The 20,237-nt window shown below is 37.1% G+C and overlaps 1 non-coding gene across 1 annotated transcript; it reads left to right on the top strand.

Annotated features, from left to right (window-relative positions):
* Positions 1 to 254: 254 nt before the first annotated feature.
* Positions 255 to 327, top strand: TRNAK-CUU (transfer RNA lysine (anticodon CUU)). The gene has a single exon. It is a non-coding gene; the product is annotated as a tRNA-Lys (tRNA).
* The last annotated feature ends 19,910 nt before the right edge of the window (positions 328 to 20,237 follow it).

Raw genomic sequence — 20,237 nt, 5'->3', positions numbered from 1 at the left:
AAGTTTTGAAAAATAGATCATCAATTTTAACTCACTGAGACTGCAATATGCACAGAATACTGTAAGATATTGGATGTATTTATTCATTTATTTTCGTTTCTTTCACCAATAAAACAACCTTGACCCTTGAAAGGACTCTGCCCTACAGCTAATTTCTTTCCGCTTAAAATGCTCACTCCATCGTGTTCAATTGCGTTGTGGTTATAGGTCTATATTAAAACAGAAAAGAAATATGTTGCTTACTCAAAGCAAGTGCCCGGCTAGCTCAGTCGGTAGAGCATGAGACTCTTAATCTCAGGGTCGTGGGTTCGAGCCCCACGCTGGGCGATTTGTTTTTGTTGATGTTTTTTAATGTTTTGATTAATATGCTGATTCTGTATATAAGTAGGTTTCCTCATTCTCCAGTGTGTCTCCAAAAGAATGTGTTAAAGCTTGATATAGTTTAAAACACTTTTGCGAAAGCACTTTTCTTTCGTTTGTGAACGGAGCGGATCTAACGAACATTTTATTATTTACATAGTATTCTCGTCTAATAAACCCAATTTTTAACACAGACAAATGATCCCAGCATTACTATCACTTTAGCGTGATATTTTGAATACCAAGGGCTCGGTGTTGCGGTTAACACATGCCAGGTGTCACCACGGTGGCTCATCCCAATCTAGCCGGCTCGAGCAGTTCGCTCAGCTAAACCGAGACGAGTCGGTTGACGTCACTACCCGGGTTGGACTTCTGCTTGGGCTCAAAAATTCGACCGTGCAAGTCTCAGCCATGATAGTGAGAACTACATACTTATATTGGTATATACTTTCGTGCTAAAGACATTTGAGGTTGTCTCGTTATCGAGACAAGACGAGATATATTAAAAGTACCCCACAAGATGCACAAAAATTCGAGACGAGATGCACCCCTGTCGTGAGCAACACTAAACGTATTCTACATTACTGCTTACAATTCTCATGGCCTTCGGTTTCCAGTGTAAATGGGGACATGATTTCATAACGAGTTAAAACGAGCTGAACGAGAGAGCTATTTATCAAACTCGACTTGACTCGAAACTCGACCTCAAACAAGTGACTCGACTCAAGAAAATTGCCTTTGTCTCGACTCGAAACTCGAGTCAAATTCGAGTCGAGTCGAGTTTCAGCTCGACTAGAATAGAGCGTCAATGTGTTCTTTTAATACATAGCCTGTGTTGTAACACTCCAGCTCTTACGTTGAACGAAAGCCATTTAGGTGCTGGTATTGATAACTGTATTATCGTCAGTGATAGGTAAACGTTTCATTCGTTAAAAACAATAACTTAGTAAAGGTATCAGAGCTGCCTCAAAATTCTGTCAAGTAGATGCAGCTAGACTGCAATTCTAAGTTTGGAGTCGGAGTCGTTACTCGGTTACCGGGGGTGTCATGTATATCCAAGTAATTGATATTGAGAAGTATTAATTTTTCTTTTCTTCTATGACAGTGAGCAAAGACTTACGCGGTACATTATACATTTATACCAAGAACAATGTATTATATTTCTAGTAATCCTTCACGTGATCATGCGAATTTACTGACAATTACATTAGCAGAAGTGCTGCCATCTGTTGCCGATGTTCTTACACTTACTCTCGATGTACTTCGACCTATAAAAACTCAGGCTAAAGCCAAGAATATTTGACATCTCATTTGATTACTTTGCTGGTCATTTTCCCGATACTCTTCTTTCAATCAAGAAAAGTGGTTGCTACATTGCAAAATTAAGGGTGCACTATGTTCCTCTCCCTTACAGACTATATTTCGTTCCTCGCAACCACTTATTATAAACAATTTATGTCATACTTTATTATCCCTCATAATAGTCGTTTCTGTTTTATAAGGAAGAAAATCTTTTTCTACACCTTTTCTGTAGTAGTTTGGCAGCTGTACACAAATTAACACCGATGGCGTGTTACTAAAACGACTCCATAACAACTAGTCAGTTAGTTGATTTATCCATCATAATTTTAATAATTTACTCCAAAATTTTGATGGTGAAAAAATCCTAATCTATATATAAATTAACCACAACTAATGTAACCCGGGTCTCTCACGCTAAAGGTGCGTACGTTAACCGCTTAGCCATGAAGGGCTCACCTTAACTGAACAGAGGCTCAATTTTGCCAATTTATCATTTTTTTTTCTTTCTTGATAAACTTTTGTGTATGAAGAAAATCTCTAGCAATACAGTACCGATGACTGCCTAATTTTGTTTTAATCAAATGGCTAACATCACTTGCCGAGTTAGTTGAAGTATACTAAATTCATAAATATGCGTTACATCGTAATGCTAGTATCTGCAAAATCAGTCTGGTACTTGTCAAGTCAAGCACCGGTTTCGTTACCTTTCTGAATAGTTGTAAACTATAATTTATTATCTGAATATTGTTAGAGAAAATCTTCATACTTCTGATGTATATAAACAAAATCTTTTTAGATTCTACAAAACATAATTTTCATTGTACTACAATGTAACATGATTGCGAGCAACTATTTTTATGGCGATACAAATATGGTACGGGACTATAAGATATTCTCGTAATGTAGAGTGTTCCACTTTCTAGTATGCAAGATCTCGTCAGGGGCTTCTATAGGTTTTTAATTTTGGGTAGGCCCGCTCCCTCGTTTATGGATACATATACACATTTGATTTATTAACGAGAGTAGGAAATTGCTTTTACAGTAATGGTTGATGCTATTTGTTAAATAATTATCTATCATTAATATAAATAGTAGAAAAAGTATTTACTCTTTATTGTGTATTTTAGCGTTTATATATTTTTCAAACCGCCACTGGATCTCGTCCAATTTGGGGCTACATTTTGCTACTTATGTAATAACAATTTGGGATTGTCGTTTTCCTTGTTGTTTATAAAGACCTACCAACTAAAACTAAAAGTTCAAAATATCTGCTACATACTTATAATATCAAAATATATATAAAAATATTAATAGTTATAAAGATACATTGCTGCTACAAGGTACGTGCATAACTGCTATATACAATTGGAATGTAGGTAATGACCTTCCACTGAATTTAAGGAAATATTACTATTTAAGGTATGTAAGTAAAACAGATCATGAAAGACAGGGTTGGAAAAAAATACAGTTTTTTTTTTTTAAAAAAAAGTACCAAACATGTGTTTAAAACATGAAAAAGGTGTTCAAAATGTTTAAAACGTGTTTTAAAACACACACACACACACACACACACATAAAACATGTTTAAAACATTTTGAACACCTTTTTCATGTTTTAACATATTTCAAAATCGTGTAATAACGTGTTTATTAAGACCTTTTTTGCTTTAGCAACCGATCTTTCCATTTATTTCATTTTCATTAAGACTACACTTTGTTGAGTACAGAATATTTCAGTATAGATTAGCATTTCCAACTTACTTCATATCACGACCCCCTTTTATTACACCCCGTTCCCAGTGATTCGTAAATATTTCTTGGTTGTAATAAGCTTTTCAGGTAGATTTTAATATCTACCTACTATAGAAATTTCACACAATCTATCAATATGCATGGCAAAACAAAAGTACTAACTATCCGTGTGTATTGAGGACGGCTTGAGGGAGAATGATGAAACTTGAAAGTGGTCTGACACATCAGATGAAGCTATGAAGCATCATGGCGGACATCTTTGATTGGTATTCGAAATTTCGAATGCAAAGGGAGTCATATTGCGTGTTTTAAGGCTAGAATTTTACCAGAAATATGGTTATTTTAGCCCTAAAGCAAGTCATTTCGGAATTACTGCCTCTGAAAGTTTTCTAGTTATGCCGTTAGAGACTAAGCTCGCGTTTCGTGGAGACGGGTGAGATTTTAGTTGAAAATTTTATTATTATTTCAGAACACTGATGCTAGTAAAATTATTTTAAAATAATAAATTTTCGAAAAGTAATGTTTGAACCACACTTTATGTTGTGCTAACTTTAGAATATTTTCTGCAAGCCTATGTAATTGGTTGTTTTATAAGTCAATAATTTACTGAAAAAAGATAATATTTGGGACGTTCAGATCACAATGGATGCAAATCCATTTTCAATGAAGTTCAGTTTTGCTCAGCAACGAAGTTCTATTTCAAAACGTAATATCTCCACAGTCAATAGTCCAAAACAAATGTAACTAAAACCATGCAAAAGGGTGTGGGATAGTTTCATATGACAGCCGCTAGACAGGGGCGTCAGTGAGAGAGGAGAGCAACCGTCCCCATTTCCACTCTGGATTTCAGATTTTGGGGCATTAAGGGAGTTTTAGAAACCTTTTGATAAGCAAAGTCCAACAGAATAAGCTTGAGGTCCTTACACCGAGTAAATACGGAGAACATACAGATGATTAAAACTGGAAAGTTGCTTAGACTCAATTTCCAGAATTTTAAGCAGGCCTGAAACTCAAAAGTAGAGCCACCTTTGGAATCCTTGGGCCCAAAAAAAAAAAAAAAAAAAAAAAAATACAAGAGAGCAAAAGGTATATAGGTCTATAGTTCCTTACGGCCAATGGAAATGGTATATAACTGATCAAAATCCGTATATATTCGGAGTAAGGACTTCAAATTTTTTTATGTTGGACTTTGCTCAGCAAAAGGTTTCTAAATCTGCATTACTGCCCCCAAAATCTGAAATTCAGGGTAAGGGGCGACGACGGCCTCTAAACGAATGCCCCTCTCTAGCGGCAATTATATAAAATTATGGATTGCATCTTGTCATGTAGTTTTTCTTTCTTTCATCTCGGATGCGTGGTTGTGAAAATATGACGTTTCTCGTCGGTATTTTCTTTCGGACATACCCTGCATTTATTTAACGTAATTATGAATCATTGATTATGGCATTCGGAGCTTGGCTTGTTAATCATACCCATGCTGAGCATAAACAATATAATGTTAATATCTTAAATTTATGAGCAAGGAAGAGAAATTAGCCCTTCTCTCCCATTCTATCAACGCCCTTGTCTAGCGGTTGTCCTATGAAACTTTAGTCCACATCCTTTTACGTGGTTTTTGTTTAATTTATTTCGTACCCTTGGCTATGAAGATAATATGTTTGCTGAGCAAAAGTGAACCTTTCTGAAAATTCCTTGTGCTTCCTTGGATTCCTTGTGCTTCGAACGCCCCATATCTAAATATATTTTATGAAAACAGTTGGAGCAAAATTTATCCTGCAACGCAAGTTTGTTTGAAACGCATAAAATTAGTTTGTTTAGTTTGATTACAGTCTTGCATCAATAGTAAGGCTATATGAGACAGAGCTTTTTCTTTAAAGTGGGATCCGAACTACTAATTTTGAAATTTTACGTTGGATCGCAGTCAAAATCTATACAGCAAATTCTGACGTCTAGTGCCTCTACCCTCAAAATTTAGTGTTAGAAGACCGAAAATTGAGCCCTGTAGCGTGGTGCATACATATATACAGACGAACAAATTGTGAACAAATTGTCCCAGGCACTGTTGTTTGGCACTGATGTTACAACAAGTATCACGCGGTTAGTTACGCGGGCGACTGCTATATCTTGCGCTTTCTAGCCTGGTCCCTTCATACAAGGTTACAAGCTACGCCAAAGCGTAAAATTTTTATGAAAATTTAGAACTGAGGTGGGGAAGATAGACGAAATAAAATTTTCATAATATAATGAAAAAGATATTGTTGATACAAAATTAATTCTTACTAACGTTAGAATCATCAGAAGCAATTTTCGACTCAACACTTTTACCATTTGTTTGGGTTTCCAGTTTTTTCATAGCATTGCATTTTTCATAATGATTCTTCATTCTTTGAACTAAACACCAACCATTTCTTTCTTACACGTTTTACAAACGAGCTGGTATGGTCATTTTCTTATCTGATAGAGATTAAGTTACTTTAATAAATTTCCCGTAAAACTCATGTTAAATGATTCCAAGTTGTACGGAGATTGAGAAGCAACATATACTGTATCAACGAATGCCTACGATATTTTAAATTCAGAACTGCAATTTAGCAAATAACCTTTTGTTTGCTTCCTGAATATATCACGAAAATTTGTTTCCATGATAATTATTTTATTTATTTTTTAATATCAGTTCTACAAGTAGTTCAACCTTCGACTACGACACTTTCTCGCAAATTAAATGAGAAGCATTTAAACAATACAATATACGTTAAAAATAAGGGGGGAGAAGAGACAAAATAAATTGTAGATCACCACATTGACTGCTGTAGCCACGAGAAATCATAACATTCACATAGGAAGAAAATAGTCTTCTGAATGTGGAGAACTATTGACAATTTTCTTTCTCTGGAAGATTTTTTTACAAAAATAAAATAAAATAAACATGTTTTTAAAAAGTCTTAAAAAAATACACATGTTTAAAACAAAATGTTTAAAACGTATACAAAATTTGATTTAAACAAAACTAAATGTTTAAAACAAGTTTAAATCATTCGATGCTGAGCATATCTACTACGATTATTCGTGATCTACAACACAACGTAATATCAAAATTAGAATGCATTGCACTCTTATAATGGAATCCATATCAGAAATCTCTCCAGGGAAAATCCGAACAAATTCAAAATGAGTTTTTTAAGATAGTTATATTTTAAAAAGTACAACATGTCTGCCTATGAAAATAACTTCTGTTGTACTATTGAAGGGGTTTGGCTTTATATCGGTAACTAACATGAGAGAATATTTTGAATAATTATTACTTTATAAAGTCATAAACGGAATAATACAGAGCAGTTCCTTCTTAGATGGGATTAATTTTATGTAAAACAAAATCATTAAAGAATAGAGAATTATTTTATTGCAAAGAAACCAGAACAGAAACATAGAAACTCGTCATTTGTAAGAATGCGTTCTAATAATGGAATAATGATGACAAGTAAAGAAGTAGATTTAGCTTTTAGTGAAAATATTTTGAATTATAAGATGGAATTAAAAAAAGATTTGTAATTGAATACATAAAATGTTTATTATCTAAATGTGTACATGAGGATCTTGTTAATATCAAGTGATTTTTTTAAAAAATTTTACTTTCATTTATTTTTGTGGCAAACTGGATTAAAATACGTGACAAAAGCGTCAAACTAAGATCTAGGTCCTTTTGGTAAAAATTCTGTCATTTTTGGTCATAATTAGGCATGATGAAGATACAACCTTTATTCAGTAAAATCATTAAAAGGTTTTAACGTAAACTTCCATAGTCTGCTTATCAAACATATACATCAAAATGTATGTATTTTCAGGATTATTAATAAGTCTCATTTATAGGTAACTGATACCAGTGTAAAATGTTATTCATATGGATTCGCTCATAAACCCACCAAACGGGGAAAAGATCCAACTTGCGCCATACGCCTTCCTACTTCTTGCCAGTTACAGAAGTTGATTCATTTATAACAAGCCGAATTTGAATGCGCTATTTACTTAGATAATGCCGTGTTTCCATCACCAATTTTGATCGATCTGCAGACCTCCTCCACTGACTATTGCCCGGCATCGGAGTTTCCATGATTTTCCATAGGCTGGAGACGATGCGGACTCGACTATGGCAGCGCTTAAGGAGTACACTAAAACATAATAATAAATCCGAGTTCTTGACAGGAATATCAGAGGGGTATTGCCGAAATTCCAGTATCCTGTTCCATACGGCGATAGTATTCCCGTGAAATTTTCGCCGTGTGGTTGAATGTCTTGTTTCGGTGCAGTTCAATCTGGTTCACGTCTTTCATGTACAATGCTTGGATTTCATGTCGGTACATTTCAGTCAGGATATGATTCTGGTAGTGTGGACCATTGATTTTGACGTTTCGCTCTATCTTTCGGAGACGCAGTTTGCATCTGAACGAGAAACCGGACACAATAATGAACCTTTTTGAAAAACTCTCTGCGCACTGGTGAAGAATGTGCTTCAGCCGTTGACGTTAACAGTCCTGTATGTAATTGAAATGAACTTCACCACAGCTTGAGAAATAAATCCACTCCTCGTCAAAGATAACAACGAATTTCCACCGATCAATCACGAGAAAACATTCATAGAGGTTCCTGCAATTCCCTTTCCGCTCAGCCACATTGCTTCAGAGCATACACACTGCTCTTGCAAACGATCATGAGGCGTAAATATCTGTGAATGGCGCAGTTGATTGTCGCTTGCGATCTGCAGCATTTGTTGGCTGTCGCACGATGTGTGTGGGAATTTACGGAGGTCGCCATACGCCGAACCACACGCAATAGCAGTGAGGTTCTCTTAATGGGAGGTCGGTTTCTAGTTGCTCGGGTAGGTGTGGTGGGCCCAGGACTCTCTGTCGCATATTTCTATATAATACGATTCACAGTGGCACAACCTACACGAAAATTGCGCACTTTATATTTTTTCGATGAGCTACGCTGTGAACTTAGCTTTGGAAAGAGCAACACAAAATCCTTCCCAGAATCTGTTCAGTTCCGGCGGCATCAGACTACGCTCGACCACAATGCTCTACTGTGTACTAATACTCTTGCTCACCTCATGGCAACCTCACGGCACTGAGTTGCTCATGCGTGGTACAGTTGCACATTGACTTCAGCTCAATATAAATGAATCAACTTGTGTACGTTTCTCATGAGTGAGAGTATATCATTCAAGTTTTCAAACTTACGACTTGAGGCCCTGATTACTAAATGTTTCACAACTTTCTGATTTAAGAACACGTTGATAAATTCGTTACCTGCAAGCAAAACAGAAAGCCCTAATATACCTTATCGTAAAACTGGCAAATGTTGCCACGTGCGATTGTGGGCAATATTTTGCATTCTTCCTTTACGCTCTTCGTTTGCGTTGCATCTTTCATATAGTATTCGTCTAAACTTGAAGTCTCGCATTTTTTTTCCCCCTTTCATTCTAAATCAAAGATCTGAAAATGCCGAAACACATGTTTTACTATTTTAGATGAGAAGTACAAACACCAAATTTTATATCTCTGACCTTAAGATCTTCCAAAATAAGGACATATACAAATTGCGAACCCCATTCTACTATCTTCTCATAAATTTTCTTCCCTCCTAAGGACAAATATTAAAAAACCTGAAACATGTGTCTAATTATTTTAAATGAGAAGTCCATATATGGAATTTCATGTCTCTAATCTTGAGAAATTTCGAGATATGGCCGTCTTATATTAATTGTAATACCAGCCCTTTAATTCCTCCTCACTCCATTTTCTTTCCTTCGAGGTCAAATATCAAAATATGCTGAAGCATGTGTCTAATTATTTTAAATGAGAAATCCAAATATCAAATTTTATGTCTCTGATCTTAAGGGATTCCAAGTTATAGACTCTTATTATAATAAATTAATATCCCACCCCTCTTTCTTTCCATCCTCTTCTCTTCTTTCCAAGATTAAATATGAAAAAAAAAAAAAGCTGAAACATGTGTCTAATTATTTTAAATGAGAAGTCCAAATGCAAAATTTTATGCCTCTAACCTTCAGAGGTTTCTAGATACGGACATTTTGATATAATAATAGTCTAATTTACTGAAATAGGATTGTAAATGGACGTGAATTCGGATCTACTTGTCATGTGCTTTAGAAGTTGAATTTTCTCGAATTCTTGTCTAAATATTTCCTTTTGAAATTCCTCTCAGGGATATTATCAACTTATAGCAGAAGCCTTTGAAATTTATTTTCGAGTTATTTATAATTAAGATCAATGAAAGAGAAGTTCAAATAGTTTCTCTGCGTAGCCCTATATAAACTCCTCCATAAGTTTATCCTATAGCATAACTAACGTAACTAAACTCTATGGATTATGGATAGGGCCGCGGTGGCTCAGTGGTAGAGCGTTCACCTCTGGTGCGTGGGGTCTCGGGTTTGATTCCAGCTCCCGCCAAGTGAACTTTGTGGTAGACAAACACCGTGTGCGTGGGTTTTCTTGGGGTTCTCCCATTTCCTCCCTTTCTTCCTTTTCTTCATTCCACCATTTCATTCATTTCTCATACTCACCGTCTCCTTTAGCCTAGCCTGCATAACAGTGGGACGTAAAACTTAAAGATTTAAAGATTTCTATGGACTATGGAACTTGGAGGTTCAATGCCGCGTTCACAAAAGCTCTCCATTGATTTCTGCCTTTAGCCAACTGGATCTAGTTTCTACTTTGTATTCCTATTTCTGTGAGATCCACTTTAATATTGTCCTGCCATCTGCGCCTAGGTCTTTCTAATGGTCGTTTTCCGATTGGATTTCCAGTTAAAACTTTGAAAGCGTTCCTACTTTCTTCCATTCTGGCTATATGACCTACCCCCAGAGCCTCCTAGACTTGATGACCCTAACAATGTTTGGCGAACAGTATAAATTGTGCAGTTTCTTGTTATGAAATCCGATATCATTACTTTTTTTTTTTTTTTTTTTTTTTTGTTAACTTAGCGTTTGTCTTTGTAAACAATGTAAACCATTCCCTCCTTGGTCGGGTAACCAACTTTGGTGCGTATTATCCGGGCTGGAATTAAATTTTAAAGAACGAAGCATCTCCGTGATGGCTTTTCTTTTCCTTAGGGGCGAACATTCAGTTTTGGAATCACTATGAATAAAAGTAAATTTATTTATTGCTTATTCTATTTTGAGTGTTTAGAATTACACATCTTTACCACTAGATGGCAGACCATAACATTGTGTCAGAAATATTTAGGTATACCTCGTTTGATTTATCTGTGCGTGCGGCAAAGTTGGGAACTAATTCCTTTGTTTACAAGTAATGTCTAATGTCCGGATTTGTATGTAATTACACATTTTTCCTTCATATGTAGGTTCGTCAAATCCTTAAATGTTTGTGATTCACACATGTAGGGTGCTTCAACTCAAGTTTCATATTACATATTTTTACATGTTTTGACCAATATTACATATTTCTCTGGTTTCTACATATTTTTTTTATATGAAACTGTCTTAAAATTTTGCTTTTACTGAAATTTTAATTTAAAATAAAAAAATAAACTCTCCAACTGTGCAAGGCTTGCATCTAGATTCAATTTTGTCATTTCTATCTTTTCGTTTCTTTACCGAAAGAGAAATCTTTCTCTTTTTTATTTGTCAAACCATGTTTCGCAGAATTTTCGCAGATAACAAAACAAATATAAGAAGAAACAAGTAAAAATCCTCCCTCCGGGGTACATTAGCAGCGCCCTTTATTCTCAACTCTGGAGGAAGACAGATCACGTGCCTGACAGCTGACTGGCCAGGAAATTCCTAAAATGAAGTATCTTTGATTGTTATGGGAGGTCGGACGGGTAAAAAGATGAAAGTAAATCCTGCAATTCAAGTTAAAACTGTATGCTAGTGTGCTTTCAGGAATTTACTGCAAGAGTTCGTTCCGAGAATCTGGCGACAATGGCAATATCATAGTAGGTAACCTAACTTTTCAAAGAACTTCGCTTGTTCAACTGAATGACAGGAGGACAGTACTCTGGTATTGCAGTTGCAAAACGCACGTGTTTTGTATTGACCGTCGAAGTTAGAAATGGCTCCGGTTGCCTCAACTTTATCTGCGAAATTGCGGTCGTGGGTAACTATCGATGATGTGTTTACTACGTACGGTAAAGTGGTGTTGTGCCAAGTGTGTGATAAAAAAGTTGGATGTTCAATGAAATCACAGTTAGAACAACATGTACGAAGGGCACTCCATGCAAGAAATGAAAATTTGGGAACTGAAAAAAAAAAAACAAGTATCGATGATGTGTTTAAGTGAAGATACTCCATCTAAATCCTATCTTATTGCGAGTAAATTGCTGGAACGCATGAATTATTCGACGATTGCTTGCTTTGTAAACGATGGTCTTAAAGTGTTGTGGCCGGGAGGAGTTCAGGAAGAAAAAGTCCTTGTTCTCTATACAGATAGTGCAACGTACATGTTAATAACGGCTAGAGCACTTACAGTTTTTTACCCTCACTTAATTCATTTCACCTGTATGGCTAATGCTCTTCAGCGTGTTGCTGAAGAGGTGAGAGACAACTTTTGCGAAGTAAATTAACTAGTTTCTTCTACGAAAAAAATGTTTGTTAAGGTGCTACAACGTGTTCAAGTTTACATAGATTAACTGCCAGACGTGCCACTTCCTCCGGAGCCTGTGCTAACGCGATCGGGCACTTGAATACAGGCAGTACATTTCTACAATGAACATTTTCAAAAAATAAGCCTGTTGTTCATTCATTTACATCGGAGTCTGCTGTGTCAGTTGGCATTGCTCAGAAACAAAAGTAGCGTGTGATATCGCATACATAGATAGCAATTTTGGTTGGCTACCTACAAGCATTAAAAAGCTAGAAACTGTTGGGCGGTCTCTTCCGGAATCCATGGAAATCATAGAGGATGTAAAGAGACTGCTGCAAGGTGTGTGTGGAGATGTAGGAGAAAAAGTTCGAAAGAAACTAAATGCAGTGCTGGAAAGAAACCCGGGTTACGACAGCCTATTGGCAGTGTGTGAGATTCTCAGTAGTGAAACAAGAACCCCCCTGAAGATATTTCCCCCAACTACATCCTCCTGTTGAAATACGCTCCTGTTACCTCATGTGATGTGGAGAGATCATTCTCTGCATACAAGAATATTTTATCCGATCGCCGACAAAATTTTACTTCTGATCATTTGGAAATGTACCTTGTAACCCATTGTGCAACAACACACAGTTGAACTGCAGGCACATCTTTTGCATGTGCTTTATTTCAAATTAAAAATGTTCATTAGTGGAAATATTCTTCAATCTTAGTTCAGCTGGTATTGTTTAAAAGATATAGGACTGCTTTTCCTTGCATGAAATAAATATATATAAAACAATACATTTCGTCTTAAGTTGCTTTTAGTATTTAAATTTTGTATATTGCATATAATTCATTTCAAGATTGGGCCGTGGTGACGGATGCTCATTTAGTGTAAAAGGTTCTAGATTTGAAACGGGACCACACCACACCACATGAGATATCTGACGTACAAATGCCGTATGCATGGCTTTTCTCGGGGTTTTCCTGTTTCTCTCTAGCCGATTCACATCTTCCTTCATTCGTGTCTGATTTGTATTATCCTGCAATCAGTCAACGTCAGTGACGTATGGCTGTCTCAGCTGTTCAAGAATTTCACTTCATTGGGGGACTTGCATTAAGCAGGATAAAGTGTAGTAAATTTTCCTTTTTATTTTCATAATTCGTTTAAATATTGCATACTCATACGCGTGTTAATATTACGTTTTCATAAATATGTAACATATATAATATTACATATTCTTATATAATATTACGTATTTCTTACATTTTTAAGCGATTTTTGTTACATATTTATGTACATATTTAGGGGGTTGATATTACATAAAAATCCGGACTCTATTTAATGTCAACCGCACAGCAGAGTATTGGTTTTACTTGAGGTATATTTGATATGTAGTTTTTCAAGAAAATGAAAACGATATCCTGAACAAAATCAAATTAGATGGAATCAGTCGTGTACACACTTTATGATAAGTCATTGTACGCTGAATACCGGTACGTAGAACTATTTAATATGGGATAAAACACTAAAGCATGTTGATGGCTCAAACTTAAATTTCCCATATGAAAATATGAAAATAAACTTTTAAAGTGGGGTTGCCATATGTCCGTATTTGTACGGACAGTTTGTATTTTTGGATGCGTGTCTGTGTCCGTATCGTACAAAGCATGAAATAGGAAAATGTCCGTATTTCACAGTTTTTGGAGCTGCCCAAAAATTTCCGAGTCGGGAATCGCTAAAATCTCGGGTGAAAAAGAAATATGTTTTCATCATGTAACTTATATTTTAGTTACCATTAATAAAATAACTTACGTTTTCAAAAAGTGTCATTTTTCCATTCCAGGATCCTTTTGGTTAGATTTAATATATGTAATTTAATAGCATGATTTATTATATTTGTGTTAATGAAAAATTTATAAAACATGTTAGTTTCCAATAGTGTTTTAAGTATTACAATAAACAATTGAGTGATAACCTAAAAAGCTGATTTTTAGGTAAGGAATTTCAAAATATTTGTTCTGAGTTTGGGTAGCGTACCTTTGATGGATCGTCAGTTTAAGGCTTGTCCGTATTTTGGATGAAAAAAATTATAGCAACCCTAACAAAGAATATCGAATACTATATAATAAGAATATCAAATAATATTAAAAAACATTAATTTAATACATCTATAGCAGTGATGGAACCAGAAAAACATCATAGGACTTATAAACTGCCATATCAAAGAAGCGCATACAAAACCAATGCACTGACAATGCGTCACAGGCTGAAACATTCGCCGCATGACTGGACACATTTTCATATAATCTTGCGATACCACGTTAAATATTTTATTTCAGTACACAGAAGTGAGTTGAATTTGGATTTGAAGTACTGACGAAATAATTAACAGGTAGAAAGAAGTATTCAACTCACTGCCGCTACAATCTATGAAGAGGTATGGCTACCTAGATGTAGCACATTCAACGTGGTGATGCGCAGCCAGTGCGTCTGGTGTCATTTCTGACTTTAAGGACCTGAGTTCTCTACTTCTTAATTCACGTAGTTCTGCAAATGTCTCATGACGAAGAGAAAATGGAATGAAATCTTTCAGTTTTACGACCACAATTGTCTTGGCGGTTGAGGTGTGCACGGGCCGGAATTTTTAGCCTGGGCCAGGCCTGGTCCGTGAATTTACAATGTGGGGCCCGACCCGAGTCCGAAATATGTTCTAGCATTTAGGCCCGAGCTCGGGTGATAATCAAATGAGCCCGAAATAAGCCCGAATTACAGAAACGTAATAATTAATGCAAAATTGTATTTTTGTTTACAGCAATTACAGGTTTAATTTTGCAGTTGTGCTTTAAAAGTTCTCCAGAAAGAATGGTGTAATATATATCGTTGTACAGTATATTTACAAAGTTAGAGCCGAAAAGCCCGAGAAATATGGTTGTATATTTAAAAATTCACGGCCCGAGCCCGAAATGATATATGTTTTGTAGGCCCGAACCCGTACAGACCTCTACTTGGAGGCTAAGGGAGGTGATGATAATGAGCGAATTAGTGGAATGAAGAAAGTGGGAGGAAATGGGAGAAGAAAACTCTACCACAAGGCCCAGTTGGCGCAAACTGGGATCAAACCAGGGACCGCACGCACCAGAGGTAAGTGCTCTACCAACAAGCTTCCTCGGTTCACTCACAGAATAATAATAATAATAAAGATATTTCATAAGATCACGTGATTTAAAACCAGCGACAATTTTCTGCTTTCTTGGGATATTTACAAAGTATATATTATTCGTTTCCCTATTACACTGGTGTGCTGACTATCCTATAAAGGTTTTAGAACTTCGCTAGTTTTTCGAAATTAAATAACAAACGCTATCTTACTGGCGAACCCTTTGTGGTTACGAGATCTTTCTGTTACTGTTGATATTAGGAATTCTCAGATTACAATTCGAAACTGCAAAGAAAATATTTAGTAATTACGAATATGAATGCTCAGATAAAAAGATCCGAATTCCAGTTACTGCTCTGAAGAATGAAAAACAAAAAACTAGCTTAAAAACGCTTTCCAATTTATGCCGAGAACACAACAAATTCAAGAGAGCCAGTTTTATACATAACGTTTGCTGAGAAACTTCAGAGTTTGAAAACTGACTGTGATTAAAGATTCCGTGATTTTAGGTCTTTCGAAGATGAGCTCTTACTGCGTTCTCCCGCTATTTCAACCGACATGGAGAAAGTGCCAGCCCATTTACAAATGGGATTAATAGAAATTCAGTGCTGCTCAACTCTAAAGCAAAAATTCAGTGAAGTGGATATCACCCCGAATTTTACAAATATTTACCTGCGCGATTCCCAGAAACCTGCAAAATTTGAATCGTACGTGACTCGTTTGTATTTGTATCAGTTCGAACTACCTTTCTCATTTCCCTACTAGTAGTAATATCTACGTTAACAGACAATTATCTGACCTCTGTTCTGAAAATAGCTTGCGCTAGCAGAGTGTTTCCAGACATCCCAAAGCTAGAAGAAAGATGTCAGATATTGGGAAAGAAACAATAGGCATCCATCCCTACAATGATTTCGTTGTGTTTATGCTATTTTTTAAAGAACTAAAGACTTTATGTACGTATTTACTCTCTTTTTAAATACATATTTAATAGTAAGAAAATGACCCTTATTCCTTTGCAGCCAGCACTATTGTATATTATCCTGTTGACTATTCGATTCACTTGACACTGAATTCAATACGCCTCCTCTACATCGTGGCTAAAATTGATCCGTCATGTAACCCTTCAGACTTTGTAACTTCTGGACCAACATACAATAGTGTAGTGTGGCGTGGCATTCAACAAGATTATAGAATAGTCCTTTTTTATGGACGCATGTTGAAACAATTTTCGTTTATTGCGTCCTCATGGGACAATATTGAGAGTCTGATCTGTTTTCAAGATGTTGCCCTTCTTTGTTTAAAAATCTACACAAGTGTCCCAAACTTAAGCATAATGACTGTCCGAGTACATAGGGCACGAAGAACGTAAAGAAGTCACACCAAACGAAACCACCATACCAACACATCACATGTAAAAGCCACACTAACACGGAACAGGCCAAATTTGAAAGAAAACATGGTAGAAGGGGTCACACAACACAAACTCAAAACTTGGTACCAAAATACACATACCTCAAAAGCTTTGTGAGACGAACTGGCGCCATCGAAAACGGGTTAATATGGAATATGGTCGCCCCGAACAGCCATACATGTCTGGCAACGACGCAGTGACGTAACTATGGGGGCAAACGGGGCTTGTTCCCCGGACTCCAAATTGGGCAAATATTTGGGGAAGCGTTTTGGTTTGGTTGGTCAGGAGGATGCTAAGGCGAGTTCTTGCCCCGGGCGACAACTAGCGTATTTGTATCACTGCAACGACGTTAAAAGCTCAAAATCAGGTTGTTGAAAAGCTCTTGAGGTAGCTGATTCCACTCCTCACGAAGAGCAGTACAGAGCTCCTGGCGTACCCTGGGGGCGGCTGGCAGGTTCCAACATGTCTTCCTAATGCGTCCCAAGCATGTTCAATCGAGTTAAGTTTTGAAGATCGCGCTGGCCACTCGATACGTACAATGTCTTCCGTCTCTAGGTATTCATCCACCAGTTTGGCTCGATCGGGATGGACATTGTCATCCATGAGCAGAAACTGTGGACCAACTGCGCCCCTGAAAAGCCCGCACATGGGCATGCAGAACCTCGTCTCTGTACCTCTGTCCATTGATGGACCCAGCATCGAAGATGTGCAGGTCAGTACAATCATTCATCATAATACCTGCAGAAACCAGTACGTCACTACCACCATACTGATTCCTTTCCACAATGTTCGTGGGATGTAAGCGACTTATCTGTTCGCGCCAGATCAGAGTGCGATGGGAATCGCTCTTGGAACTGTTTCGGGATTCATCCGTGACCAGCACGTGGCCCCATTCGTGGGGGATCCACTGGTGATGTTCTCGACACCACTGTAAACGGGCCCTTTTGTGTGCTTGTCAGTGGAACTCATGCTGCTTGTCGTCGGGCGTACAGACCACTTGCTCTCAGTCTCCGTTACACATTTTGGCGTGAACTCTCATCCCTGAGACAGCTGCAAGCTCCGCTGACAGTTGTCTTGCAGGCATGGTCCAGTTCCGACGCGCAGTTATGGATAAGTATCTGTCCTGTTGTAGAGTTGTTACATGTGGACGTCTTCCACCGAGTCAACGGCTGATGTCTCCGGTGTCGATAAACTGTTTGCACAACCTAAACACGACACTTTGTGGCACATTGATGGCTCGTGCTATTGCTGTCGTGTGTGCCACCTTTTTCCAAGCGCCCGATGATCCAGTCTTTGGTAAACGCATCCAAATGACGTCTTTGTGTTATATTCCATTAATCTATTGCCGCATTTAACTGAGCAGTACCCTCCGCTAACTACAACACACCGCTCACTACACACACAGAAATCGCCTATTTCTAGTCCAAGCACTAGTATTCGATTTCTTCCCATAAAGGGTCAGGCGGACGTTTGTCATAACCAGTTCAATGCTCCTCGCAAGCAATACACGCCATTTACCACAATTCCTGTGCTCGCGATGCCCTTCCCGAACTTTACATGCAACTTCTTGCTTTATGCTTAAGTTTTGGATATTTGGTGTATCCTTGAGCGTGTTAGCTATGGATTTCCAGAACGTTGGTTTTATCGTTGTTGTCCAAATATGCAGCCAGCAAGGAGCACTGATTTTATACCGTGCAATTTATTCTTGTGAGGTTGAGAGAAGAAAAGGTTTACCGTACCAAGCTGGAAATGAACAGGAGAAACTGGAGAAACGTGCTTGGTGGGTACTAATTAATATACGAACCGATCTAGTTTGTTCGCTGAGAATGACAGAAATTAGTGGTGACATGTTAACATTTGATGCAATTTCTCTGTTGTTTGGAAAACTTGTTTCACTGAAAATCGACCAGTCGTTAGTAAAGTTATTCAGTGTTTTAATAGGACGTTAATTATTGTTGTTGGGAGTCTAGCGTCCGGTTTCAAATACTGAAGCTACAGCCAGTGGCGGTGAGACCCGTGAGGCCCGTGGACAATGAAGGTGGTGGGCCCTTAGCTTGAAAAGTACAAGGAATCATAGTGGTATCAGGACTCAGTTTTAAGAGTTGTATTTAACAAATAATGATTTTGAGATAAACACTATAATAATGGAATATTTCTGTTAAATAGCTATTGAACTCGACTTGCTTATTTAGTACACGTAGTTTTATTTATCCCTTTGTTAGAAAATAGCTGAAAACCTAGGGATACTCGAACTATAAGGAATTGACATCCTTCTTAATAAAATTTACATTTTTAAGAAAAACACACAAAAGTTGATGGTAACGATAACACTGGAGAACGAATTTTAACTTTTTTCATGCTTCGGAAAAGAAAAGTACATTTTTTATGCAAATGAGGATGCTGAATACGAAAATGACAATAGAAATGCTGAATTGGTTATAGTTTAAGTGTAATCAACAGACATATGTATTATGTAGTGTTAACACTTTTAGATTCTAGCATTTTCTATGTTGATTTTCACTTAAGTAGCTACTGTTTCAGTTGTTTTTCACCCGAATATTATGTTTTATATGTTATTCGCTTCAGAATAAACCAACCTTGCAAATGGTACTATGCTCATATGTATATGATCTACAAGAGAAGGAAAATTTGAGGTAAAATTGGGAATTTTCCGTTCAAAAAATCCTTTTAATTAAATGTAGCGTCCCTGGTGCGGCCCCGGCCACAGGTACCGAAATATAATATATCTTGAATCTAATTTAATATGTAATGGAGGAAGTAAAACTTTGCTGGGTTGTATCAAAGGAATATATATGAATGTTCTTTGCTCTTGGCTTCAAAGATTTACGAGTGGGTAGTCTTAGTTTTTATTTAGTGGGAAGCCTTATCACAGCTCTCCTATTCTCATAAAATGCAGCCATATTTCATGTACCCGAGTTGCAAACCAAGAAGTATGGTTAGGACTTTGAAGTCGCCACATATATTCCAATTATATTCCAATTATATTTTTCCATGTTAGCATATGTTTCCTTCCAGTGCACTGCATAACCGATTGGGATTGATGGCAACACATTTCTATTCTTCACTATCACAGCTTTCAGACTTAGTTTTATGTGTCTATGAACAGTCACGATTCATCGGGATTATGTTCTATGTTCAGTTTACACATAAGACCAGTTATATTTTTTACAATACACTATGTCACTTTTCACTGAAAAATACTCTTCCAGGGGCTTCTGACATATCCAATCCTGGACATTTTAACCCCTTCAGAAAGAGCTCCCCACTGCTTGAATCTGGATGCCTGTGCCACTTTCTGACAACCCCAGGTCCCTTACAATGTTATTTAATTCATGTTGAGTGATCATATGGCGAATAGATGATGATATGTTGGTTGTGAAGTCAGGATCGGTGAATGGCGAGGAATCTACACCAGGATTTGACATACTTGGGTCGATTTTGTCCGCCCCTTGCTCTTCGTCGGATGAATCACTGGAGTAAGATACGGGAGGTTGTGGAACCTTTAGGTCTTCAGAATGTAGCACAGGACGAATAGCTGAAGGGATATTGGGATAAGTATCTAATAGTTTTCTTTTTCTTTCTGGAGACACCTTCAATTGAAGGAACCATGCAAAAATAGCAGTTTGAA

Source organism: Thermobia domestica, chromosome 5 (assembly GCF_964235325.1).
Source record: "Thermobia domestica chromosome 5, izTheDome1.hap1.1, whole genome shotgun sequence".
In the NCBI taxonomy this organism is placed as follows: domain Eukaryota; kingdom Metazoa; phylum Arthropoda; class Insecta; order Zygentoma; family Lepismatidae; genus Thermobia; species Thermobia domestica.
The sequence above is the reverse complement of the archived record's forward strand: the minus strand, read 5'-3'. Positions and strand labels throughout refer to the sequence as shown.